Source organism: Mesoplodon densirostris, chromosome 6 (genome assembly GCF_025265405.1).
Source record: "Mesoplodon densirostris isolate mMesDen1 chromosome 6, mMesDen1 primary haplotype, whole genome shotgun sequence".
NCBI classification, from domain to species: Eukaryota; Metazoa; Chordata; class Mammalia; order Artiodactyla; family Ziphiidae; genus Mesoplodon; species Mesoplodon densirostris.
The window spans coordinates 117,067,848-117,095,632 of NC_082666.1; the positions used below are offsets into that span (position 1 = coordinate 117,067,848).

The 27,785-nt window shown below is 39.4% G+C and overlaps 1 protein-coding gene across 1 annotated transcript in view; it reads left to right on the plus strand.

Annotated features, from left to right (window-relative positions):
- LOC132491699 (spermatogenesis-associated protein 31E1-like) overlaps positions 1-27,785 on the plus strand; it is a 53,232-nt gene that overhangs the window by 19,541 nt on the left and 5,906 nt on the right. The window lies entirely within an intron of this gene.

Below are 27,785 nucleotides of genomic sequence, written 5' to 3' on the forward strand. Positions count from 1 at the left end.
CTAGATACTTAGCATTACTTTTCTTGTTAAACATTTTTTTTTAATATTTGGTTTTACCTGTGTTTTCTTACTGCTTTATGCCACTCTAGTAGAGGATTACCCCACCCCCAGTAATAAAAAGAAGCAAGCATAAAACTTGGAAGAAACCCTCGAGAATATAGAAAAGCAAAATATTTGGATTATTGGTGGGGTTTTTCCCATTTTGTTTTCTACATTCACTATTTAAAATATGCTTCTTACACATAGAAGGGCAACAAAATGCAATGGCTCTAACAACTTGCAAACATAAAATGTTAATTAAAATTTGTGCCTCTCAAAGTTTCTAATGGCCTATAAAATTCATTCTATTAGAATTTCAGTTTCTGTTCTCTTTTCTTGATTGTATCTCTAATTATAGACTATAAGCTAAAATAATTTTATTTTTATATTTTACAAGAGCTATAAAAGAAAACTACCAAATGTTTAAAAATATAAATGGCTTCCTAAGATTCAGTTGATGCAAATACTATTAAATAATTTGGTTTCGCTATGAAGTGAAGACTTCTAACAAAAATGATTGTGCCTTTACTTCATGGATTAGAATTTAGGGAAAATAATTTCAAATACTGATAAGGTCTAATTAAATGATGGACATAATCCCATCTGTAGGTGATGATAGTACATATTCTTCATTTTCTTTTTTATCTAAATGGCACAAGAATGTGGCAGGAAAAAGTGAGTTATCACTCCATTTTTTGAGTATGTATACAAGTTTGGTCTCTTAATCTTACATAGTCGTTAAGAAGTTGAAATAATGACAAAGAAGAGTCAGAAATCAAGACAATAGTGATACTAATAGCTACCATTCATTAACTAGCCCCATATACCATGCACTTTTTACCACAACACTGAAAGTTACCAGTGTATTTTATTTTTTTACCAGCTTTATTGATGTATATATATCATATATATACACATAGAATTATATATTATATGGTATAAATATACATATATATATATATACCATAAAAGTCACCAAATTTAGGTGTAAAATTCAATAGTTTCTAGTAAATTTGTAATGTTGTACAACTAAGACCACAACCCAACTTTAGAACATTTCCAGCCCCACATAAAGATCCCTCGTGTTCATCTGCAGTCACTCTTCATTCCCACTCCAATTCTAAGTGATCACTAATGTACTTTCTGTCTTGACAGATTTATATTTTGTGGATATTTCATATAAATAGAATTTTATAATCTGTGCTTTTTAAAATTTGCTTATATCTGAGGTTCATCTGTGTTGTAACATGGATGGGCATTTGTGTTATTTCCACTTTTTAGCTGTTATAAATGATCTGCTATGACCATTCGTGTACAAATCTTTGTACAGACACACATATTTTTATCTCTCTTGGATGGACGCTCAGGAGTTAATTTTCAAATAAGTGAAAGGGGCATCCTTTTATATTCCCTTGAGCAATGAATGAGGATTCCAATTTCTCCATATCTCCAGCACTTGTTATTGTCCAGTGTTTTTATGTAGTCATTCTAGTGATTGTGAATTAGGATCTCATTGTGTTTCTTACTTGCATTACTAAAATGTCTAAAACTATTGAGAATCATGTATGTGCTTGGTCATTCCTATATATGTCTTCTTTGATGAAATATCTATTCAAAATATTTGTTTATTTTTTATTGCATTTTTCTCTTCTGGTAATTGAGTATGCTTTGAAAATATATTTTAGATACAAGTCATTTATCATATATATGCTTTGAAATTTTTTTCTCCCAATCTGTGGCCTGTTTTTTCATGTATTAATGATGTCTTTTGAAGTTCAAGATGTTTGAATTTTGATGAAGACCAAATTATCTTTATTTAATCTCTTGTGCTTTTGATGTTGTATCTAAGACTTTGCCTAACCCAAGGTCACTCTTTTACTTTATTTTTACTGAAGAGGAAACTGAGGCTTGGCGAGACCAAGGAGACACTTACATGCAAGACTGTGTTCCTCTGCAGGATATTGTCCCTGCACGATTTTCCTCTCCACTCACTGCTACCGGTGTAGAATTCAAGTGAAGTCTGATACTGGGCCAGGTTTTTTGAAAGCTGAAAGGTTTCTATAGGCAGCATACCCATTTTGAGTGACTGAAATTCACACAGAAGGACCAGATGTGTCTTTCCAGAAAACTCTCCTCTAGTTTCTTCTGCGTACCTTTGGGATGAAGGTAAGAAGCATACCTAGAATATAATTTTTTACTAGGAAGTTTGAATGAGATAATGCAACTCTGCTTTTAGAGCATGAATCTGTTGATCAGCCCTGTCTGCAGCTGGCTGAGCTGTGGTCCTTACTGGGGAGGGAGGAACTTCATCATGACATCCTGGTCTCAAGTGGGCCTTCTGGGTGTATGAAGTGTGAGATCTATGCTGGATACTGATGAGACAATATTCTATTGAATTTGTCAACATTAACCCTTTTTTTTTTTTTTTTTTTTTTTTTTTTTTTGCGGTATGCGGGCCTCTCACTGTTGTGACCTCCCCCGTTGCGGAGCACAGGCTCCGGACGCGCAGGCTCCGGACGCGCAGGCTCAGCGGCCATGGCTCACGGGCCCAGCCGCTCCGCGGCATATGGGATCCTCCCAGACCGGGGCACGAACCCGTATCCCCTGCATCGGCAGGCGGACTCTCAACCACTTGCGCCACCAGGGAGGCCCAACATTAACCCTTTTACTTCTGCCAAATTACTATTTGAAAGTTCAACCATGTACTCAAACTTGAAAGGTTCTATAAGCAAACACATAGTACAAGTAAGTTTCTGAGGACCATTTAATCATCCAAAAATAAAAACTAATTTTCTTTGAGCTTAAGACCTATAAAAGTATACATTTAAGTTCAACACTGTCCTCTAAACTTTAAAAAATTTTTCTATATGAAAAATATTTATATGAAAAACAAAACAAATTATTAAATTTGGAATGATCAAAAATTTCAACTGTATTATCAAATTAGAAAAATGGACTATGTATTGTGACATGCCAACTATTAAGGCTAATTGCAGTGTATGCTGGTTTGATGTTAAGACTGACCAGAGAAATTTTATGATGAATAAATTGTGGAGATTGGTTCATTTTGTATATGTAGAAAGCATTTCAAAAAAGTGTTCTTATGGGAGGCAGCCTCTAAGGTGACCTCCAAAGACCCCTATCTTCTTGTATGCCCATTGTTGTGTGATTCCCCCTTCCCTTAAATATGAGCTAGACTTATTGACTTCCTTCAAACAAATAGTATATAGCAGAAGCATTAATAGAGGTACTGCTTCCAAGATAAGTGACAAAATGACTTGCTGTCCCTCTCTTACTCACTTGCTCTGGAAGAAGCCAGTTTCATGCTATAAGCTGCGCTATGGACAGGCCCACATGGTAGACACTGGGCCTCTTGCCAACAGTCAGGTAGGCCCTGGGGCTGGGGAGTGTCATTCTCTGGCCCTGGGGAGTGGCCATATCTTCAAGGGATCCTCACCAATGAGAATTTTCAAATCTACAGAAAAGTAAAAATATCCTTTAAATCAGTATGACTTTTGGAAAAACTAATTATTCCAATTAAATGGAGATTGGTCAAACGAAGAGAGGGTGAGTTCATTTTAAGTATCCCTCTATTCTCCAAGCATGTTACAGGTAAGGGCTAATGAGAAAATGCCATCAGCAGCCAACGTCACCGCACTAAACTCTGTAGGTGATGAGCTCTGACTGCCATGATGACATAATAATCAAAACAGTTCCTAGGGCTTCCCTGGTGGCGCAGTGGTTGGGAATCCGCCTGCCGATGTAGGGGACACGGGTTCGTGCCCTGGTCCGGGAAGATCCCACATGCCGCGGAGCGGCTGGGCCCGTGAGCCATGGCCGCTGAGCCTGTGCGTCCGGAGCCTGTGCTCCACAGCGGGAGAGGCCACAGCAGTGAGAGGCCCGCGTACTGCAAAAAAAAAAAAAAAAAAAACAGTTCCTGGCACTGTTTTACTTGAGGGCTGCATTGAGGGACCAAGGATGTCTTGCTCATTCAAACTGCACATTCTTAATACTTGATGTTCTAACTACTAGAATTTAGGGGTTTATTTTATATTCTTGGGTCAGTGGTAGCTTACTTAGCAAAGGACACAATTCAAAATCAAGCAATTAAAGGGAGCAAAATTTCTTATAACTTACCTCTCTTCAGTTATATTATAATGAATGGTTCTAAGCTACTAGGTATGGAGAACACAGCAATGATGAAAATGGAAATAAACAGGGAATCTTTCAAGGCAGTGTGACTCAAAATGTGCTGATTACTGCAGCATCAACAACATCTTGTATTAGAAAAGCAAATTCCCTGCCCCTAGTCCCAGAATACTGGAACAGAATCTCTGGGTCTGGGGAGGCGTCCTCCCAGTGATTCTTCTTACATTCTCTGAAGTTTGAGAAACACTACTCTAAAGAATTTGCTTTCAAAATGTGGCCTTGTCCTAGAACCAAGAGAGTCTCCAAGACTGGCTAAAATTTGATAGCAAATGTAATATAGAATTCTATATTTTTCATTTTCCATTCTGCTGAGGATTAGATGTTAGTAAACCAAACTGGACTTATGATTATTCATAATTTGTGGTTATTCATAATATTATGGTTATTCATAATTTGTATTCATAACCTAAGATCAATTATTCAAGTTTAGTGTTGAAACCAGTTTCACTATGTATTTTAGAAATCTGGTTGCAAAACTCCTGCACTAGAAAATAGTCAAAAGTTCCACGTTTTTTCAAGAATGACATTTGGTTATCAGCGCATCATCAGGATACACAGTGGGACTGGTGAAATCTGTTGCTGACTGAGAGGCCAGATCTAGAAGGAAGAATTAGGCCTCATTAGGTATAGTTAAGCAATGAGATCATGCATCTAACAGAAAAAGCAATAAATCTTTTTTTCTTTCTTTTTCTTTCTTCCTTCCTTCTTTCTTTTTGTTTTTATTAATATTTCTTTGCCTCTGTTGAGAGAAGCATTAACTGCCTGGGACCTTTCCTGGTCCCCAGGGTTTGGAGGATTTGAGATTGGAGGGAATAAGGATGGGGGTTGGTACATCCCCACCTTGAGTTCAAGGATATGGAGGGCAGTGCTTTGTGTGGGGATGTGGGGGAGGACTAGGTCTGATGGTTCAGGACTCAGAGAAGACTGTGTGAGGAGTTTTGGAAGTAAAAGAAGTACTGAGACAAAATTTCCCTTCTTCCCCAGTGAGGCTGTGAGCCCCTCTGAAAAGTTCTTTGCATTTCTGGAAACATTTTGGCTTTTTTTTTTTTAAATCTGTGCAGCAAGAGTAACTTTTTCTAGCAAATAAAACTGTGAACTGGAAAAATGAATAATCAAAAGAGGAGGGCCAGGCTTCCCTGGTGGCGCAGTTGTTGAGAGTCCACCTGCCGATGCAGGGGACGCGGGTTCGTGCCCTGGTCCGGGAAGATCCCACATGCCGCGGAGCGGCTGGGCCCGTGAGCCATGGCCGCTGAGCCTGCACGTCCGGAGCCTGTGCTCCGCAACGGGAGAGGCCACAACAGAGCCCACGTACTGAAAAAAAAAAAAAAAAAGAGGAGGGCCTAGGTGGGAAGGGGATTTGGTGATCCCCAGGATCAGCCTGGCATCTTCCTATCTACCTGCCCAATGTAGTATCTTTCAATTCAGCCATGAAGGGGTTTCCAGGGTCTCTAAAGTGGATGTGCCATATGCCCTGACCTGGGAATTTTGCTCTCTCCTTCAATTTAAGACATCTTTAATCCACCTCTCTCTTCTCCCCAAATTTCAGTCCTGCCTGTGTTATGGTCAGAGATGGTCCCTTTCTCGTGGATTTCTAGGATAGAGATGTCTGCCTCTTTCTTCATACTCATTCCCTTTATTCTATTGCCCTAAGCCTGATGATTATGTTTACCTTTAATTCATTGGGAGGAGGATGTCATGAGAAGGTCGGTGAGGGCCAGGCCTGGGGAAGTGCCACTGGACTGAGGAAGGAGGCTTTGGGTAACATTTCAGAGAAGAGCCTCTGGAAAGGCCGTTCAGTGGGCTGCTTCCTGCCTCTTCCTCAGCTTTTATTTCCAGACTCCATCTACCTCCTCCTTCAGGAATCTTCTGCCTCAAACTAACCTTGCTGCTGACCTCAGTCTCATCATCTACTACTTTTAGAGTATCTAGATTCACTTATTCCCAATAACTGATCTCTTCCCTTTTCCTCATTTCCAATAGTTGACAGTTTCCTTCACCTTTGAAGTCCCCTTAAAATGCTGATGTCTGTCTCCTAAAACCTGCCCTGCTCTTGCCTACCTCTGTTTATCCTGTGTGCCTAGTGGCCCCTGAACATGTCTTTCCCACCAGAGACAGGGAGGCCCCTGTCCCCTCGCTCATGCTATGCTCTCGGCCTCCTACACGTGTCTGCTCATGTTACTATTCTCCAAATCGTCAGTCTTTCTTCTTTAAATTTATGTAATTCTGACATATGCTTAAGAACTAGTGATTTATTTTCTAGTCTTTAAAGTATCTACCATGACCTCTATCTAGTTGAATACTTTTTCCCCCAAATTCTTTCTGCATTTCTAGTGAATTACAAATGGTTGCAAGCCATGATTTATATACAACTGTATATAAATACATTTGATTTATATACAATTACAAATGGTTGCAAGCCATGATTTATATACATTGGGCTATTAACAAATGATATATTGCTGATTGAGATAGCAACATTTGGAACATCTAAGATGGTTTTTAGTAGCTGATAAATAGAAATTGTCCCCCAAATAGGTGTTACGTGGTGAATAAGAGGTGGTAGGTATGCAGAATAAATCTGATCCTACTGAGAAAAATATTTCTGTATTGAAAAATCACTGTGAAATGCAGGTAATAGTTGGGTCATATTCTCTTGGAATTGGTAAAGTGTTAGAATTTTATAGGTGACAGTGAGTTGCCTGGGTTTTCCCTTTTTGCATCTAATATTCCAGACTTGGGTCTGGAGAAGTCAGCACCCATAAATGCCAATTGGAAAAGGCAAAATAGTGTACAAAGTAAAATAAAATCCCAATAAAAGCCTTTTCTCTCTAGCTAAAGGACCAGAATAAGTGAGGCCTAAAGATACAGAAAACTTTTAGGCAATAACCTTTCTACTCCAGCCAAACACCACAGAAAAACTACAGCCCCCTCCCCAACCCTACCAGCAAAGTCCAATTTGGGAGTCCAGACTTCCACCCTTGCCAGTCTGCAATAAGGCAACCCAGTGCTGACTCCCCCAGTCCCTGGGCGTCAGAGAAGGCCTGAAAAGGTATTGCCAGAGTCGCTCCAGATCGTTGCTCAAAACCCATCCACCTCCAACTTTAGTAGGAGTGTCCTTGCTCACAACCCTCCCCCCACAACCTTTAGCAGGAGTGAACATAAATCCTTAAGCTAAAGGGTTCAGAGATAAGAAAGGAAGCTACACACACAAAAAAAAAAGACAAAAAAGAAACAGATGGAACCGCTTGAGACCAAGATGGCAATGAATCTGACCTCCAACTGACCCCGAGTCTCATTATATGTTGATTTTACTACATTAGCATATTAAATGACACACCTACTGGTGGCCAGGACCAGACATTAAGGACCAAAAATGGATATAAAGGGGGTGGTACCCCACTCCCTCAAAAAAGCCCTGCCCCTTCCCTGGTTAACTAAGGCATGTGCCTCCCCATCCTCTGCCTCACTCCTCTTCCCTTTGTCTTTACTCTTTACAGTTAAATCACTTTCACCACGTGGGTGAGAAGTTGATCTATGAACTTAATTCCTGCTTCTCCATTTTTTTTTTTTTTTTTTTTGCCCATAGAATAAGGCTTGTGCTGTGTGGATCTCTCGTTATTCGCCTACTCGAAAAAAAGAACCCTCCCCTGCTGAGTTGGGCCTGAACAAGGTCCATACGACTTAATTCTGTAACATAAGGAGCCAGGATATTCATCCTCAGCAGGTGGTAATGCCGGTGGTAATGCGTGACCATCTCAGCAGTGTCCCTGAAGACCACAGAGACCCTGGACTTCCACTTCCACCCAGCAAGAACAAGGCACACTGACCCCTCCCTGCAGAGGTGGTTTCAGAGTCAGGACTCTCACCACCATCCAAAGGTCATGAGGCTCTTCCATGATGTCAAAAGGAGGAGCAAGAACAAGGCACCCATGCCCCTCCCAGCAGGGGGTATCAGTGAAGGTCCAGTGGGAGCCAGAACTCCCAACCCTACTGAGCAGTAACAAGGAACCCCTCGCTCCCTGGGTGAGAACAGAGACAAATCCAAAACCTGGAGACCATGACCTGGCCCCCCATTTCCACCAGGCAGTAATGAGATGGCTTGTCATCCCCTGCTAGAGTGGTGTCAGAAGAGGCAAGTCAAACAGAAAATTTATATAATATCCAGAATCTCATAACGTAATACTCAGAACACCCAGGTTTTTATTGAGAAGCACTCATAGTAAGAACCAAGATGATCACAACATATATGAGAAAGGACAAAGACACTCAATGGACACCAACAACAAGATGTCAGACACACTGGAATCATCTGATTCCAACATTCTTGCAGAGCACTGATATTTCATAGGAAAATAAAGAGATCTGATTTATTTGCAGCAAGAACATTCAGTAAGTAGGAAATGGGAGAAAACAAAACCACTGTCTTAATTTACTAACATCTTTACATTGTTTTCTAAACTGCTTTGCAGAGTCTTGCATTAAGAATATGAAATTTAAAGCTGTAGGGAATCCAACAGGGCTACAGCAGTCTGGTATGAATCATAAGAATTTCTCTATTCCAGGACATGTTTTACTGCCTGGGATACCTACTACTACGGCCTAGAGTTTGGGGAAAGTCCTTAGTTTACTGTCTTGTGGATGTGGGTAAATGATGTAGAAGCACTCATAGATTATGGGAAGTTGCATTCTGGACCACTGAGTAAGCTTCATAAATAACAGTGTTAATCACAGAGAACAAGATGGTATGAGATACACTATATGATATTGCCATGGACCGTAAACCTTTTCAGACAGGGCTGGACAGTGAAAAGGAGGAACCACCCCCGAGTCAGGAGGACCCGGGTTCTGGTCCCAGCTTGGTGCCTGACTGAAGAGAAATTACTTAATCTCTCTGATCATCAGTTTTTTTATCCAGTGTGTGAGATGAGGGATGTCAAAGCCAGTTGTAAAATGCTATCATTCTCACTACTCAATATAAATACCTACAATCTTCACACTTGTCTTACAAAACAGAACATGTTATGCATATTCAGGATTATTTTGTTACAACTACACAAACAAAACAATCTATGTATAAAAATGGTATTTAAATTTCTGTGAAGACAGTTATGTATTTTAATTTTGATCTTTTTCAGTAGTGTACATTTTAATCTCCTTAAAAGTACTTTTTATGGCTACCGCATATATACCCCAGGGTTGGTTAACTCAGAAAGCCACTAGACTGATGTCATACACAATTGATCTGACATCCCATTATGAATTCAGTTTTTCCATTTGTGAGGGTCTCCTGATCCTAAGAGGCTTTGCAGTGGCACACCAGGGACCGGTGTGGTCAGATCATGGCATAAGACCCACATCTATGAAACAACTACAGCCCAACTCCAAACAAAGATGTAAGTGGCATGTGTCAAAGAAGAAATAGAGTTCTATATTGCGTTTTAGGTTTAAAAGCTGTCAGAAGTATCTTAGTCGAATCCACCTTGTCATAAACAAGGTAGCAGGGAGGGAACAGAGAATCACTGTTTCAAAAGCTAGGAACCTCACTGAAATCATTAAGATGTTGTGAAACAAAGCTTTGGCTCTGGTGTACAAAGAAGCCATTTGAATGTGTTTTCCTGTATCCTCTGTAATACTTTCTAGCAGATACGGCTCACATTTTCTTGTTGTTATTGCTATATTCCTTTTCCCCAATTGCTTGTTGACATTATTGTTTTGACTTGTCTTTTAAAACTTGCAAAATAATGTGTGAAAGTTATGCAGAAGATGTAAAGAATAAAAATAAATGAACACTCATGTGTAACCACTCTTCCTAAAAAGAAAACTTACCCATATCTTTGAAGGCCTCTGTTGGTCCTTCTTTAATCCTAACCTGTTTGTTATTTCCACTGTTTTTCTTTACAGTTTCATCAATATGAATATATTGCTAAATAAGATATTGCTTTGACTTGCATATTTTGAACTTTAAAAAAATGGAATCATACTGTATGTATTCTGCAACTTGCTTTTTGGCTCAGTGTTATAATATTCAATATTACAAAACTTTTACTGTAGTCTATTGTCATTGCTTTATTGTATCCCTTATAAAATTATATTAAGTAAATGCATCCATTCTAATTGTTGGATTGCTTTTCCCCGATTTTTGATATTAACAATAAAAACAGCTATGAATATTCTTAAATGAGTTTTCTATATAAAGGAGCTGGAATTTCTCTAGGTTATATACAGTGCAATTGCTGTGTCAAAATGTTTACACATTCACACCTACTAAATTATGAGAAACTGTTTTCCAAGGTGGTTGTAACAATTTACATCCCTACAAGCAGTTTAAAGACAATGTCACCTTTTTTAAATGTGTCCAATTTGGTGTTGTTCGGGAAATGGTATCTCACTGTGATTTAATTTACATTTCCTTAATTACTAAGGCAGCACACAAAGAAAAATAATTTTAGTTAGTAGTAAATGCCATGAAAACTAAACAGGTCAAGGAGAAAAAGATGGAAAGGGGTTACTTCGGAAGAAGGATCAGGGGAGAGGTCTCCCCATGGAGGGTCATCAGCGTTAGAAACAAGTGACAAGATGGGGTGAGCCAGGTAGTGAGGTAGAGGCAGAGGGATGCAGGGCAGAACAAGTGGGTTCCAGCTCTGAGAAGAGGCAGAACAGTCTTTCCTTTTAAGTGCTGAAACTAAGTATTTTTAGTTGATGAGTTAGAGAACAGGCCAGAAGGACCTCAGCTAGACTGGGAGATTTAAACAGATGGTGTTGAAGAGAAAACAGAACTTTGGGTATGAAAAGGGGGTGTGTAGGGAGCCATATATGGTGCCTATTTATTCTCTTAATTAGGATCTGAATTACTTTGCATTATAAAAAAAAGAAAATCCCATGTGAAAACAAATTTTTTAAATCCTTGAAAAAAATTAACCTGTCATGAATTATGCAAATATTTTAAACTTGAAAGAACAATTAAGATCTTTCTAGATTTACACAATTTAAACAAATTTTGATCTATTGAATTTAAGATCTGTGTGGTTTTATAGGACAATGCCCTGTCTGTGTTAAATCTAGATGAAGCATTTCCAGTCCTTTGAATATGCCTCTTATTACTCCCCAAGTTTTATTATCTGCAGTCCCAATGGGTCATTCATTTTCTGGAGTGAAAAATAATCCTTGCTTTCCTACCTTGAATGTTAAGCTGAGTTGAGTGTCGCCATTAATTCCTAGAAAACGATTCACTTGCTATTGATCAGTGGAGTCTAGAGGAGCCCAAAGGAAATTTTTCTTAGTGGATCACTCAGGGTTCTCTTGCAAGCAGATGCCAAGATGAAATCAGACATGTAAGTGATCTGCTGGGGAAACACCTGTGGAGGATAAAGAAGTGATGGAGCAGGAGTAGGAGGGAAAAGCATTCAACATGCCCTGCGGATCTGACACCTGTGAAAGGAGACAGGGAAGGAGGGAGGATTGTGGAAGAAGAGCCTCAGACTTCAATGCAGCTCTGAGAAAGTCTTGGCTACACATATAGGGAGTCCCGGAGCAAAGGCTGCCAGCTATGGTAATTCCACACAGGGCAGGGAGGGCCCTGTTCCATTATCCAAACATTGGCTGGGCGCAGCCTGGGGAGAGCATAGCCTCAGCGTAAAGGCTGTTGGAGGTCCCAAAGGTCCAGAGGCACAGCAGCTGGAGGCTGTCACTTTCTCACACTCCTCACAGTAGGTTCTTTTGAAGGGTGAGTTGGAAAATGTACTTCCTTAGCTGCCACTTAGAAATAAAATATATCAAATTTGCGATAAGATGCTTACAGTCTTTGATGTCTGCATAACAATGAAATATGATAAATACATCTGGGTTTCTAATCAATATGCTGACCTATCAATTACCATGTATAAGAATAGCTCACTGGGGCTTCCCTGGTGGCGCAGTGGTTGAGAGTCCGCCTGCCGATACAGGAGACGCAGGTTCGTGCCCCGGTCTGGGAAGATCCCACATGCCGCGGAGCGGCTGGGCCCGTGAGCCATGGCCGCTGAGCCTGCGCGTCCGGAGCCTGTGCTCCGCAATGGGAGAGGCCACAGCAGTGAGAGGCCCGCGTACCACAAAAAAAAAAAAAAAAAAAAAAAAGAATAGCTTACTGGTTTTCCTAATGATGTTGAAGGGAAATAAGAATTATTTGGCTCAAGAGATTATTTTAAAGGACTTTGTTTATAAACAAATTAAAACCTCACAATAGTTTTCAATAAAGAATATTCCATTTAGTTTGTATTTTTAATTCTCCAAAACCATTCCTTTAATGAGCTTGCCCCCTGCCCCCATGAACATGTTTGTTTTTGGTTCAGTTTGATTTACTAATTTATCTCAATAGTTATAATATCAGATTTATTTAAAAATTCCTTCATAACCATTTAGTGACAATTCTTTACTCTGATTATAAATAGAAAACAAGAAAATATTGAGATGTATATTTGTGCATGTGTTGCGGTCTATGTCTTCTTATTTCCAACTCCCAAACTTCTTGGCTATTCTGGTTAGTTTTTACATGGCTTAAACAGAGGTTTTCTGTGTATCTCAAAAGTTTTCCTTATGTAACGTTTTTCTACAACATTTTGCTCGATTAATTTAGATGTGATTTCCCAAGGGGCACCTGACTTGAAAAAAATTATTTTATTCATTCAGGGATTGACAATGCCCAGATTTTAGGAGAATGAAAAAACCTCAGAGAGTATGGGGAGGAGTGAAGTACAAACTGTAACATAGTTTTGAATTTTGAGTTTTCACTGTGAGTATATTTCAAAGGTATATATGTACATTTTACTTTTAATACTCTGAATAAAGATGTGCAATCTAAACAAGTTCAGATTGACTACAGTTCAGGGTTTTAAAGCATGTAAAGTCTTTGGGGAGCTTTAGCTTTATAAACCTTGTAATAACAAAGCCATATGAGTCCTACAATCATTATTCATACTTCTTAGCTTCTCACATGGGAAGCATTATTGACTCTTCTTTCTGCAGAGCATACCTCATTTTAAAACACATTGAATTATGGTTATCAAATAGTGTTATAGTAAATAATCTTGTATGGTTAATGTACATGAAAGGCTAATTGTGTGGAGATAGAGAGCAAAGTGTTGCAATTTTGCCTAAGACTGGAGAGGGTAAAGGTTAAATAGTTCCTTAAAAATGTAAAAACGGAGAGCAGAAAACAACTCAATACTATTCTCTGCCATCTTCTTCACACAAGACATATATTATGTCAATGAATTCAGATACCTAAAAAGCCAAGTAAGGGCTTCCCTGGTGGCGCAGTGGTTGCGAGTCCGCCTGCCGATGCAGGGGACACGGGTTCGTGCCCCGGTCCGGGAAGATCCCACATGCCGTGGAGCGGCTGGGCCCGTGAGCCATGGCCACTGAGTCTGAGCATCCAGAGCCTGTGCTCCACAACGGGAGAGGCCACAACAGTGAGAGGCCCGCGTACCGCAACAAACAAACAAACAAACAAACAAAAAAAGCCAAGTGAAAGCAGGTATAAAAATCTCCTATCTTTTACTTTACCTTTTGTTAGATATTGGCAGGTTTGTTGTAACTCAGTGGGTAGCATCACCTGGAACAGAATTTACTGGTTGTGATTTGTTGTGTTGTTTCAGCTGTAGCTTCAGGGTTTCCAATATACATGTTTACTTATCACAGCCTATCTTCAGCTTTTATTATACCACTTCACAGGTAGTATAAGAACCTTACAGCAGTGTACTGTTTTCTCCCCTTGGGCCTTTTTGCTATTACTATCACAGGTTTAATTAACCACTTATACATTTTATTTACCCACCCTTTGATGGATATTTGGGTTGTTTCACTTTTTGGTTATTATGAATAATTCTACCAGGAACAGTCATGTGTTGAGTGTTTCTGTAGACATAATGTTTTCATTTCTCTTGAGTAGTTACCTACTAGTGGAATTTGGCTAGGACATGTGGTAAATTTCTGTTTAACAATTTAAGAAAGTGCTAAGCTGGTTTCCAAAGTGGCTGTACCATTTTACATTCCTGACAGCAATGTTCCTCTCCACATCCTCACCAATATTTATCTTTTTTCTCTTCTGTTAGCCATTCTTGTGGATGTGACTGGGGTTTTAATTTGCATTTCCCTAATAGCTAATGATATTGAACATCTCTTCATGTGGCATTCACCATTTGTATACCTTCTTTAGGGGAAATGTCTATTCAAATCTTTTGTCCATTTTTAAATTGAATGATTTTATCTTCTTCTTATTGAGTTTTTAAGAGTTCTTTATATATCCTGGCTACAAGTTCTTTATCAGATACGAATGGCAGATATTTTCTCACAGTCTGTGGTTTATCATTCCACTTTTTTTTTCAGTATTTTTTCCAGTTTATTGAGGTATGAATGACAAATTAAAATTGTATATATTTAGGTTGTACACGTGATTTTTATAAATGCCATATGTGATGATTTAATATACATATGTATTGTGAAGTGATTCCCACAATCAAGTTAATGAACACATCCATTACCTCATATAGTTAGCTTTTCTTAGTGAATTTCAAGTATACATTATACTATTAACTATAGTCACCAGGCTGTACATTAGATCCCCAGAACTCATTCATCTTATAACTGGAAGTTTGTACCCTTTGACCAGCATCTCCCCATTTTGTCCATGTCCAAGCCTCTGGAAACCACCATTCTAATCTCTGGCTTTATGAGTTCAACTTTTTCAGATCCCAGATGTAAATGAAATCACACAGCATTTACCTATTTGTGTCTGGCTCATTTCACTTAGCATAATGTCCTCCAGGTTCATGCAAATGGCAGGATTTCATTCTTTGTTATGGATAAATAATATTTCAATATATGTCTTTATAGATATATGTGAAATATATATATGTATTTGAATATATCACATTTTCTTTATTCATATAATACCTCACAATATTTTTTTAATTTACAAATTAAACGAATATAGAGGCATATTCTGTAGTCTCCTTTTTCTATTTATCTCTAAGTACAGTGATTCTCTATTGTGCTCCTATCCTCAGGCACCCTTAATTGGTTTACTGTGAATAGGGTTTCTTCTGCATAAACACATGCTAATTATTTATTTGTAATTTCTCACACAGTAATTGCTATCCCTGACCCAGTGGTCCCAAACCACTCAGGTGTCTCTAGAATGTTCTGTGCCTAGTGATGCTGACAAACAACTATGGAAACCAGCCCTCCTTCAGTGTTTATTATGTGATGTTCAGACCTCTCAGACTTGTTTGCCTCATTGACTTTATTCCTATTAATACCACATCCCATTAAAGCAGAAAAACAAAACAACTGGGTACACATAAAAGAGGCCAAGCTTAACCAAGAAACTGGCTCTTTATCCCTCTCTTTGTTTCTAATGTTTGGTTTATCTAATTTACAATAGGAAATGGGGTGACTTGGCTCACTTACTAAAAGCAGAAGTAAGTGGAGAAGAAGAATTTATAAGTCACTCAGAGCAAGGGTTCAGCATGCAGTAGCAGGTTGGCCATCTGTGCAGAAGAATAGAAAGCTGCATTCCTGCAGGAGGTCTCTCTAAAGGAGGCCATGCAGCCCACGGAGGCACAGAGAACTCTAGAACTGACATAAATTAATGCTGTGTGTGACCTGCCTTTATCTAAACCTCTTTGTCTCACTAGAACTTCTTACTACCTGGCATGATTTACCCAACATTAGCCCCAAAATTGCAGTAAACTTTCTGGGAAGAGAATAATTTTCCAGTTGGAAAACAGTATTCTTTGCTCTCCCAATGGTTTTAACTTCTGGGCCCCTCACTCTGCATAGGCACCTTTGCCCCTGAATTGCTCTCACTGACCACCTGACTTTCTTTTGCTTCTATCAAGACCCCTAAGCCCCCTTTAATGAAAACAGAGAGTGTTCAATGACAGTTGCAGGAATACCCATCAAAAACGGAATACAAGTCACTGACCTATTAGAAGACATTGTAAACCAAATTATTAGCTATTCTCAAAATTAAAGCTCACACTGGAAGCCAGAACTCCCAAAGCCAAGGAAACTACCTGACTGACAAAAATGTTAACAGTGACTTCCGGGGAAGATGGCGGAAGAGTAAGACACGGAGATCACCTTCCTCCCCACAGATACACCAGAAATATAGCTGTTACACGTGGAACAACTCCTACAGAACACCTAGTGAACACTGGCAGAAGACCTCAGACCTCCCAAAAGGCAAGAAACTCCCCACGTACCTGGGAAGGGCAAAGCGGAGAGATTCCCGCACAGAGGATCGGTGCCGACCGGCACTCACCAGCCCGAGAGGCTTGTCTGCTCGCCCGCCGGGGCGGGCGGTGCTGGAAGCTGAGGCTCGGACTTCGGTCAGAGCACAGGGAGAGGACTGGGACTGGCGGCGAGAACTCAGACTGAAGGGGGCTAATGCGCCACAGATAGCCGGGAGGGAGTCCAGGAAAACTCTGGAGCTACCGAAGAGGCAAGAGACTATTTCTTCCCTCTTGGTTTCCTGGTGCACGAGGAGAGGGGATTAAGAGCGCTGCTTAAAGGAGCCCCACAGACGGGCGCAGGCCACAGCTGAAAGTGCGGACCCCAGAGACAGGTGTGGGACGCTGGGGCTGCTGCTGCCACCGCCAAGAGACCTGTGTGCGAGCGCAGGTCACTGTCCGTGCCGCCCTTCCAGGAGCCTGTACAGCCCATCACTGCCGGGGTCCCGGGATCCAGAGACAACTGCCTTGGGAGAACGCATGGCGTGCCTCGGGCTGGTGCAACGTCACGCCAGCCTCTGCCGCTGCAGGCTCACCCCGCACTCCATGCCCCTCCCTCCCCCCCCCCCCCGGCCTGAGTGAGCCAGAGTCCCCGAAACGGCTGCTCCTTTAACCCTGTCCTGTCTGAGCGAAGAACAGACGCCCTCCGGCGACCTACACGCAGAGGCGGGGCCAAATCCAAAGCTGAGACCCGGGAGCTGTGGGAACAAAGAAGAGAAAGGGAAACCTCTCCCAGCAGTCTCAGAAGCAGCGGATTAAAGCTCCACAATCAACTTGATGTACCCTGCATCTGTGGAATACATGAATAGACAACAAATCATCCCAAATTGAGGAGCCAGGAGTCAGTGCTGTGCCTTTGAGGTGGGAGAGCCAACTTCAGGACACTGGTCCACAAGAGACCTCCCAGCTCCACATAATATCAAATGGCAAAAATCTTCCAGAGATCTCCATCTCAACACCAGCACCCAGCTTCACTCAATGACCAGCAAAAAACACACAGCAGGAGAAGGAGCAAGATAAAAACCCACCAGACCTAACAAATGAAGAGGTAATAGGCAGTCTACCTGAAAAAGAATTCAGAATAATGATAGTAAAGATGATCCAAGATTCTATTTCCAAGATCCAAAATCTTGGAAATAGAATAGACAAAATGCAAGAAACAGTTAACAAGGACCTAGAAGAACTAAAGATGAATCAAGCATCGATTAAAAACAAAATAAATGAAATGAAAAATACTCTAGATGGGATCAATAGCTGAATAACTGAGGCAGAAGAACGGATAAGTGAGGTGGAAGATAAAATAGTGGAAATAACTGCTACAGAGCAAAAGAAAGAAAAAAGAATGAAAAGAACAGAGGACAGTCTCAGAGACCTCTGGGACAACATTAAATGCACCAACATTCGAATTATAGGGGTTCCAGAAGAAGAAGAGAAAAAGAAAGGGACTGAGAAAATATTTGAAGAGATTATAGTTGAAAACTTCCCTAATATGGGAAAGGAAATCGTTAATCAAGTCCAGGAGGCACAGAGAGTCCCATACAGAATAAATCCAAGGAGAAATACGCCAAGACACATATTAATCAAACTGTCAAAAATTAAACACAAAGAAATCATATTAAAAGCAGCAAGGGAAAAACAACAAATAACACACAAGGGAATCCCCATCAGGATAACAGCTGATCTCTCAGCAGAAACTTTACAAGCCAGAAGGGAGTGGCAGGATATAATTAACGTGATGAAGGAGAACAACCTGCAACCAAGATTACTCTACCCAGCAGGGATCTCATTCAGATTTGATGGAGAAATTAAAACCTTTACAGACAAGCAAAAGCTGAGAGAGTTCAGCACCACCAAACCAGCTTTACAACAAATGCTAAAGGAACTTCTCTAGGCAAGAAACACAACAGAAGGAAAAGACCTACAATAACGAACCCAAAACAATTAAGAAAATGGGAATAGGAACATACAGATCAATAATTACCTTCAATGTAAATGGACTAAATGCTCCCACCAAAAGACACAGACTGGCTGAATGGATACAAAAACAAGACCCGTATATATGCTGTCTACAAGAGACCCACTTCAGACCTAGAGACACATACAGACTGAAAGTAAGGGGATGGAAAATGATATTCCATGCAAATGGAAACCAAAAGAAAGCTGGAGTAGCAATTCTCATATCAGACAAAATAGACTTTAAAATAAAGACTATTAGAAGAAACAAAGAAGGACACTACATAATGATAAAGGGATCGATCCAAGAAGAAGATATAACAATTGTCAATATTTATGCACCCAACATAGGAGCACCTCAATACATAAGACAAATACTAACAGCCATAAAAGGAGAAATCGACAGTAACACAATCATAGTAGGGGACTTTAACACCCCACTTTCACCAATGGACAGATCATCCAAAATGAAAATAAATAAGGAAACACAAGCTTTAAATGATACATTAAACAAGATGGACTTAATTGATATTTATAGGACTTTCCATCCAAAAACAACAGAATACACATTTTTCTCAAGTGCTCATGGAACATTCTCTAGGATAGATCATATCTTGGGTCATAAATCAAGCCTTGGTAAATTTAAGAAAATTGAAATCGTATCAAGTATCTTTTCTGACCACAATGCTATGAGACTAGATATCAATTACAGGAAAAGAGCTGTAAAAAATACAAACACATGGAGGCTAAACAATACACTACTTATTAACGAAGTGATCACTGAAGAAATCAAAGAGGAAATTAAAAAATACCTAGAAACAAATGACAATGGAGACACGATGACCCAAAATCTATGGGATGCAGCAAAAGCAGTTGTAAGAGGGAAGTTTATAGCAATACAATCCTACCTTAAGAAACAGGAAACATCTCGAATAAACAACCTAACCTTGCACCTAAAGCAATTAGAGAAAGAAGAACAAAAACATCCCAAAGTTAGCAGAAGGAAAGAAATCATAAAAATCAGATCGGAAATAAATGAAAAAGAAATGAAGGAAACGATAACAAAGATCAATAAAACTAAAAGCTGGTTCTTTGAGAAGACAAACAAAATTGATAAACCATTAGCCAGACTCACAAGAAAAAAAGGGAGAAGACTCAAATCAATAGAATTAGAAATGAAAAAGGAGAAGTAACAACTGACACTGCAGAAATACAAAAGATCATGACAGATTATTACAAGCAACTCTATGCCAATAAAATGGACAACCTCGAAGAAATGGACAAATTCTTAGAAATGCACAACCTGCCAAGACTGACTCGGGAAGAAATAGAAAATATGAATAGACCAATCACAAGCACTGAAATTGAAACTGTGATAAAAAATCTTCCAACAAACAAAAGCCCAGGACCAGATGGCTTCACAGGCGAATTCTATCAAGCATTTAGAGAAGAGCTAACACCTATCCTTCTCAAACTCTTCCAAAATATAGCAGAGGGAGGAACACTCCCAAACTCATTCTATGAGGCCACCATCACCTTGATACCAAAACCAGACAAGGATGTCACAAAGAAAGAAAACTACAGGCCAATATCACTGATGAACATAGATGCAAAAATCCTCAACAAAATACTAGCAAACAGAATCCAACAGCACATTAAAAGGATCATACACCATGATCAAGTGGGGTTTATTCCAGGAATGCAAGGATTCTTCAATATATGCAAATCAATCAGTGTGATACACCATATTAATAAATTGAAGGAGAAAAAACATATAGTCATCTCAATAGATGCAGAGAAAGCTTTCGACAAAATTCAAGACCCATTTATGATAAAAACCCTGCAGAAAGTAGGCATAGAGGGAACTTTCCTCAACATAATAAAGGCCATATATGACAAACCCACAGCCAGCATCGTCCTCAATGGTGAAAAACAGAAACCATTTCCACTAAGATCAGGAACAAGACAAGGTTGCCCACTCTCACCACTCTTATTCAACATAGTTTTGGAAGTTTTAGCCACAGCAATCAGAGAAGAAAAGGAAATAAAAGGAATCCAAATCGGAAAAGAAGAAGTAAAGCTGTCACTGTTTGCAGATGACATGATACTATACATAGAGAATCCTAAAGATGCTACCAGAAAACTACTAGAGCTAATCAATGAATTTGGTAAAGTAGCAGGATACAAAATTAATGCACAGAAATCTCTGGCATTCCTATATACTAATGATGAAAAATCTGAAAGTGAAATCAAGGAAACACTCCCATTTACCACTGCAACAAAAAGAATAAAATATCTAGGAACAAACCTACCTAAGGAGACAAAAGACCTGTATGCAGAAAATTATAAGACACAGATGAAAGAAATTAAAGATGATACAAATAGATGGAGAGATATACCATGTTCTTGGATTGGAAGAATCAACATTGTGAAAATGACTCTACTACCCAAAGCAATTGACAGATTCAATGCAATCCCTATCAAACTACCACTGGCATTTTTCACAGAACTAGAACAAAAAATTTCACAATTTGTATGGAAACACAAAAGACCCCGAATAGCCAAAGCAATCTTGAGAACGAAAAATGGAGCTGGAGGAATCAGGCTCCCTGACTTCAGACTATACTACAAAGCTACAGTAATCAAGACAGTGTGGTACTGGCACAAAAACAGAAAGATAGATCAATGGAACAGGATAGAAAGCCCAGAGATAAACCCACGCACAGATGGTCACCTTATCTTTGATAAAGGAGGCCGGAATGTACAGTGGAGAAAGGACAGTCTCTTCAATAAGTGGTGCTGGGAAAACTGGACAGGGACATGTAAAAGTATGAGATTAGATCACTCCCTAACACCATACACAAAAATAAGCTCAAAATGGATTAAAGACCTAAATGTAAGGCCAGACACTATCAAACTCTTAGAGGAAAACATAGGCAGAACACTCTATGACATAAATCACAGCAAGATTCTTTTTGACCCACCTCCTAGAGTAATGGAAATAAAGACAAAAATAAACACATGGGACCTAATGAAACTTAAAAGCTTTTGCACAGCAATGGAAACCATAACCAACACCAAAAGACAACCCTCAGAATGGGAGAAAATATTTGCAAATGAAGCAACTGACGAAGGATTAATCTCCAAAATTTATAAGCAGCTCATGCAGCTCAATAGCAAAAAAACAAACAACCCAATCCAAAAATGGGCAGAAGACCTAAATAGACATTTCTCCACAGAAGATATACAGACTGCCAACAAACACATGCAAGGATGCTCAACGTCTTTACTCATTAGAGAAATGCAAATCAAAACTACAATGAGATATCATCTCACACCAGTCAGAATGGCCATCATCAAAAAATCTAGAAACAATAAATGCTGGAGAGGGTGTGGAAAAAAGGGAACACTCTTGCACTGCTGGTGGGAATGTGAATTGGTACAGCCACTATGGAGAACAGTATGGAGGTTCCTTAAAAAACTACAAATAGAACTACCATATGACCCAGCAATCCCACTACTGGGCATATACCCTGAGAAAACCATAATTCAAAAAGAGTCATGTACCAAAATGTTCATAGCAGCCCTATTTACAATAGCCCGGAGATGGAAACAACCTAAGTGTCCATCATCGGATGAATGGATAAAGAAGATGTGGCACATATATACAATGGAATATTACTCAGTCATAAAAAGAAATGAAATTGAGCTATTTGTAATGAGGTGGATGGACCTAGAGTCTGTCATACAGAGTGAAGTAAGTGAGAAAGAGAAAGACAAATACTGTATGCTGACACATATATATGGAATTTAAGAAAAAAAATGTCATGAAGAACATAGGGGTAAGACAGGAATAAAGACACAGACCTACTAGAGAATGGACTTGAGGATATGGGGAGGGGGAAGGGTAAGCTGTGACAAAGCGAAAGAGCGGCATGGACATATATACACTACCAAACGTAAGGTAGATAGCTAGTGGGAAGCAGCCGCATAGCACAGGGAGACCAGCTCGGTGCTTTGTGACCGCCTGGAGGGGTGGGATAGGGAGGGCGGGAGGGAGACGCAAAAGGGAGGGGATATGGGAACATATGTATATGTATAACTGATTAAATTTGTTAAATAAAAAAATAAAAAAGAAAAAAAAAGAAAAAAGAAAAAAAATGTTAACAGAGCCACTTCCCAAGAAAATCTGTCCTCTGCTACCTACATGCTTCCCCTTGCTCAATCTTTTTTAGACATGGGAAACTCTACTTAAGGAACCTACAGCACAACAGCCTGCTAATACCTGAGGCTGAAAAGTCTCATTGGAAACAAGCTGGATGTTTTGCCACTCAGATGGATTTTGGAGACACCCAGATGGCCACTTGGTCTCTTCTTGGCTACTTGACGAAAATTTACTACACAGCATCCATCAGATTACACACCAGGACAAAGGGAATCTTGAAGATCTCTTTTGCAATTATCGGTGGGACAAGGATGAAAGCTAACTCTTTTATATGGCCCAGGGATCATGCATTAGTATTTCTGTGCTTTTGTCCAACGCATGGCTAAAGTTGTAGACTTGAAGCTCTCTAGCTGTGTCTGTCTGTATGTATTTTTGTCTAGTAATGTGTAGTAAGTGTCTACCTTTGGATGGTATTACAAAATTGCACTATGAAATTTCTTAAAGAGAATTCCGTTTGGATTAGCTTAAACAGAAACAAACACACATAAATTGAACAGTTCTAAAATTACCAGAAATTAAGGAAACTGAACTTCTGATATTTTCATATGCTTAAAAAAGTATTCTTATGGAAACTAACTAAAAAGTTTTTAAAATTCAAGTTTACATAATTAAGGCAAATCTTTGTCAAAAAAGACTCGTTTAATATTATTGGTTTAATAAAAACAGCTATGTTTTCAACATCAAACATTTTTATTCTACTTGGATATGCTCTTCCTAAACTTATAAAATTTTTCTGATTGAATAAATGAGGATTGTATCTACCAGATGTGTCAGATTATGAAAAATGTAAATTTTTCTTTAACCAAATTGAATCATTATTCAAACCAATCTTATCTTAACAGTGCTTATGCTTTGTGGTATGAAGATACTTTCCAAGATCTTTAGGTAACTTAAAACATTAGACTTATGCTAAACTGAGTTAAATAATAGTATTCTTTAGATACCTATACATTTTTAAATAAGATAAAATACTGAAAATTAGTTACTAAACATAATTTTAAATTGATATGATTTTGCCTCTGATTTTCACATGGAAAAGAGAGGGTACAGACTTTTTACTTACTATAATATTTTAGGTTAATATTTCTCTTCTTCATTTTAGAATCCCTCTTTTAAGACGCCTGATCTCCAGAACTCTAAAACGCTCATCTTTTCCACTTCTTCTCAACCATTGTTCAAATGATTTTGCAGGAACAACGCCAAACAAGAGTCTTCAGGAGATTATTCCTCAGACCCAGATTTGATCCACTCAAAGGTTTATGATTGTCTCTGTGATGTTCAAGAAGTGTGAATGACACTTCTTGGTCCTGAACAAAACTGAGGCCCAACAGTTTTGAATTTTACCTGTGATTTGTGATCTCAGAAAATAGCAAGAGTTAAGAAATCACCCTATCCTCTGTTTTCTGAAATCCTCCACCTTTTGTGTATCACAAAGGACCACCCCACTTAAGATAAGATTTGCTACCCAGGCCTTCTCAGGATTCCCCTAAGACCTGGACATCACTCCCTTGTTTATCTGTGACCACGGAAATACCAACTTTTCCCCTTTTGCCTTGACCTGCTCATAAGACCAGGCACTGATCTCTCAACTTCCCTTTCTTTGTTTCATGAAATGATTAGCTGAGCTCAGAACTGTTTGTCCTTCTAAAACTAGCCAGACACAGAGATGAACCTTCCTGTTCATCTAACTGAGACTTCACCTAATTGCAAAATAATTCCAACTGTAAATCAGCCCCACCTGTAACTTTTCTACTTTCCCTAAAAAAGTCTAAGGCAAAAACCACCCTGCAAGGCATTCTGATCTTCTTATTGCAAAAGGCTGAATAAAATCAATCCTCTTACTTGTTTATTTTTTGTCTTGGAAAACATGAATAAGGGCATATATATCCAGCAATCTCTGTGGGCATATTCTCTTACATACATTAATGGGGCATATGTAGCTAGAGTGACAGCTGTATTAGCATCCTAAAAAGAACTAAATAATCTATATAGCCAAATGAGGGACCATGTGGAGAGAATCACCTGGAGTGGGGTGGAGAAACTGACTTAAATGTGCTCATTTTTCCAGGATTTTTTACTTTTCTAAAATTCATAACTGAGGGCAAGAGATGCACCATTAATTTATTTGACAGAGTTTCATAATTAAGCAGGTACACTTAAGGAGCATATTCAACTACTACTTTGGGAATAATTTTAGAATAACAGCAAAGTTGCAAAAATAGTACAGACTGTTCCTTGTACCCAGTTCCCAGTTTCCCCTAATGCTTCCATTTTATCTCCTCATTTAAGAGTGTAAGTTATACTTCTTACATTTTTTATGGTTTCCTTAGAGTTTACAATATGCATTTTTAAAATAATCTAATCACACCTTGAAATACCACCACACCACTTCATGGGTTCAGGAACTTTATAACATAGTATTCCCAATTCTTTTCTCCCATTCTTGTGACGTGGCTGTCATTAATTTCACTTATCCGTGTGCCATAATTCCTTAACACATTGTTACTACTGGCCCTTAAAACACTTATATGCTACCCATTAGGCCACCAGGGCTGATAACAGTTCTTTTTTAGATTGATTAAGAAGCAGAAAACTCAAGGATTTCATTTTACCAGCATTCATTTCTCCTTGGAAGTTCCTCCTTTATGTAGATATAATTTTCTGATCTTTGTCAGCTGTTCTGTTTTTAATGTTTGTGGTAACATAAGTGCCAAAGACTTCAAATTCCTCTAATGTCCTTGTTTTTGTTTCTCCTTTTTTTAAAAAAAATATTTATTTATTTGGCTGAGCCGGGTCTTAGTTGCGTCATTCAGGATCTGGTTCCCTGACCAGAGATCAAACCTGGGCCCCCTGAATTGGGAGCACAGAGTCTTAACCACTGGACCACCAAGGAAGTCCCTTGTTTCTCATCTTGACGTTGGGGCTTCCCTAAGTACTGTTGCTCAGCTTGAGTCTGTGTCTTGCAGTTCTTTTGGCGGTGATCTACTCTTAACTGTCCTGGAGGCCTGCGGGTGTGATGGTAAACTGTGGGGGAGGGAAGACATTCTCTAATCTTGCAGTAAATCCCAGTCTCTAGTGGGCCTCTGTTTGAGGGTGTGGCCTTCACAAGTGTTTCTGACTCTCCCCAGGGATATGGCTCTTTCCCCTGCCCCTACTCCTTGCCTTGGCTGCAGCATTTCCTTGAAGCCCTATCCCCTGCTGATATGTTCCCCCAACACACTGCATCACATGAAAAAGGAAAGAGGGAGAAGGCTGCATTGGGGGAGAATTTATTTCCTCTAGCTGGGATGAGATTTCAGAATTGCACTCTGGCCAAGTCCTTTCTCTGGAGAGTAAGATTCTGCTACGTACAAAGCTCCATGGCCACCCCCTCGTCCCCACCCCCTCCAGAGCCACCAGGGCACCTCTCTCCATCCTCACCATGAGAGCCTGCAGGGGTTCCTGAAGGGAACACCCGCCAAGACTCTGGCTTCCAGGATTTTCTCCCTCTCAACTAGTCATCCGTAAGTCCCCGTGCAAATGAAGCAGAAATCAGGACCCACCATGATCTCCATTGATTCTACTTGTCTAAATTAGGGACCTCCATGCTCCTCAGGTACCCTAGCTGTTCACACTGAGGACTGTCATGCCCCAGTGACAATATCATAAAGGGTGAAGAGACTGTAATAAAAGCAACAGTAGATGCTAGAGACGTGTTCTTGAACATGTACATTCATGACAGTAGAGCCAAATAAATATTTCACATATTAAGAAAAATTAACCAGGTAGTGATGAAAAAGTACAATCCCTAAGTGAATACCCAATTCCACCTGCCAAAAGGGATGTCCAATGATGTCATAGGGGATTTCCTATAAGACTCAAAGTGCCCTGTCTAGAAGGTACAGGCAAGACTCGAAGCTCCAGGGTCTGGAGCGGGTAGGGTAGGAGGGGGAAGGCAAGGTGTATTCTGAAAAAGAGAATATGTGTAGAACCCACTAGGGATATCAGAAAAGGCTACTGTAGATGACTTTAACCCAGGCCTTGGTCCTCCAGTCCCAGTGCCTACTCTAAAGATTAGAACCTAAGCTCACCTGACCCATTTCTGACTTCTGGGTGTTCCACACATGTTTCTAAACTCTGGAGAATGGAGACTGTCTATTTGGGGCAGAGTGAGAAGAAATGTGGTCAAGACAATATACAAAAGATTTAGAGAAAATGAGGACATGCTTAATTTTTGGATTTGAATATACTGCATTCATCTGTCAGAGTGTGTGTGTGTGTGTGTGTGTGTGTGTGTGTGTACAGTCTTTGTGAAGCTTTTCTAACTTCAGAAGTATAAAAGGTTACTAACACAAAACATATCACTTAGAAGTTTAATTACTTATCTTTTTATTATACTTGGTTTTGTCTATTTGAAATAATAATCATTAGTTTGAATTTTTGTGTTAATTATTCTGAGTGAAGTTGGCAAAGGTGGATGGAAACTATAACCAATTAAATATTCAAAATTAAATAAGTATAAAAAAAAGTTCTATTTCTGGGTTGATGAAAGTCAAAAACTTATTATATGGGAAAAGTGGTGTTCCTATTTGCAACAATGTGGATGAATCTAGAAGACATCATGCTAAGAGAAAGCCAGACAGAGACAGGCAAACACTGCCTATTATCAACTATATGCAGAATCTACAAAGAAAAAAGTCAAACTCATAGAAACAGAGGAGTGTTTGCCCAGGGCTAGGGTTGGGGGAAATAAGGAGAGGGTGGCAACAGGGTACAAACTTTGTATGAGATGAAAGTCTTAGGATCTAATGTACAACATGGTGACCAGAGTTGATAATACTGTATTGTATAACTGAAATTTGCTGAGAACGTATTGATACAACTTAAATGTAAATATGCGAGATGAAAAAACCATGGAATTGTGAACAAAGGAGATTCTAAGAGTCTAAATCATTGGGAAACAGCCAAAATCCTGGGAGAATTTCAGAGTTTCAAAGGCTATGAAAATGGTGGGTTCAAGCCGAGATCCCCAAAAGATCTGAGGAACCAGGAAAAATGTGATTTCCAGGTGGACTGAATAGAAAATTGACTAAGGTCTAGAAGACCCATGA